The 1532-nt window shown below is 41.7% G+C and overlaps 1 non-coding gene across 1 annotated transcript; it reads left to right on the top strand.

Moving 5' to 3' along the window:
* The first annotated feature begins 634 nt into the window (after positions 1-634).
* On the top strand, positions 635-741 carry LOC143870157 (small nucleolar RNA R71). Its single transcript, XR_013244950.1, has one exon. It is a non-coding gene; the product is annotated as a small nucleolar RNA R71 (small nucleolar RNA).
* Positions 742-1532: the final 791 nt, after the last annotated feature.

Here is a 1532-nt window from a genome sequence, read left to right as displayed (position 1 = left end):
TGGTTGCTGATTTGAAACATTATTTAAAATTGGGTTTTGAAAAGGTGGAGGTGTGGTTAGGGGTGGTCGAACATTCATAGAAGGGAAGGTGGGCCTAGGTTGGCCAAATTGGCCTTGACCTTGGAAATTTGATGGCCCTCCTTGATAATTCCCTTGATTCCAAGAAAAGTTGGGATGATTCCTCCATCCCGGATTATATGTGCTACTATATGGATTATTTAAAAACATGGCACTTGCATTTTCATTAGAATTACCAAATTTAGCAAGAGTTGGGCACTCTTCCATGACATGGTCCGTGGCTTGACACCAATTGCACATAGGAACACTATGTGCAATTTGATGGACTTGTGAAGGTCCTTTGACAACTATTGCTTCTAGCCTTTTGATTAGGCTATCAAGATGGGCCTCCTTAGCCACGGCACCCTCTATTAGAAATCCCTTACCTGTGTTGGCTCTCTCACCTTCTTGAGTGGATTCCCACTCTCTTGTTTTTTCCGCCAAATCAAGTAAGAAGTTCCATGCCGCGGCCTCATCTGTGAAAGATGTAAAACCGTTAGGACACATGGACTCAAGAAGTTGCTTTGTTTGGTAATCTATGCCCTCATAAATAATTTGGCATAAATGCCACACATCAATTCCATGGTGAGGACACTCTTGGAGTAGGTCCTTGAACCTCTCCATAAACTTAGAAAATGACTCTAATGGCTTTTGTTTGAATTGTAAAATATCATTCCTAAGCTTATTAGTTTTATGTAATGGAAAAAACTTTTTTAGGAAAGCGACGGCGAACTCCTCCCAAGTGGTGATGGAGTTCGTTGGTAAGCCATAGAGCCACTTTTTAGCTCCCTCCTTGAGTGAAAACGTAATAAACCGCAACTTTACCGCATCATCGGTAAGTTGTTGCATCTTAATTAAAGCACATACATCTTCAAACTCACGCAAAAATAAATAAGCATCCTCCGAAGGGAGGCCATGAAAATGAGGAAGCAAAGAAATAAATTGCGATTTTAGCTCAAAATTATTGCCCTGCGCAACTGGCAATCTAATGCAAGAAGGTTGCGCGGTTCGGGCCGGATAGAAGCGATCGCGTAAACTTTTTGGCGGCTCTTGTTCTTCCGCCATGGCTACTTGATTTGGATTTGGTTCGATGTCTTCCTCCGTCTCTAACTGGTTTGCTCTTTCTAGTCGATTGGCCGAGTTCCGCACCCAACCTTCACTCATAAACACAGGAAAACCAAGTAAGAGAGATGGATAGCCAAGAAACCAAAAAATATAACTAAAATAAAAATAACTACTAATCTAACACTTCGAATAATTAAGATTCTAATGCAACTCTCTTCCCCGGCAGCGGCGCCAAAAACTTGATTGAGAAATTAAATAACCGCAAGTGCACGGATCGTGTAAATACGGGTCGAACTCAAGGAAGAGAAATCTAGTTGTCAATCCTATTCTTGTACCGATTAGAATACTAGCTATGATATACTGTTGCCTGGCAAAATCTCAGGATTTCCGTGGACTTAGACCTCGGAGCC

This window comes from Tasmannia lanceolata, unplaced genomic scaffold (assembly GCF_043159265.1).
Source record: "Tasmannia lanceolata isolate RefF3 unplaced genomic scaffold, GAP_Taslan_0.1 ptg000003l, whole genome shotgun sequence".
Classification (NCBI taxonomy): domain Eukaryota; kingdom Viridiplantae; phylum Streptophyta; class Magnoliopsida; order Canellales; family Winteraceae; genus Tasmannia; species Tasmannia lanceolata.
This window is presented reverse-complemented; position numbering and strand designations above follow the sequence as displayed.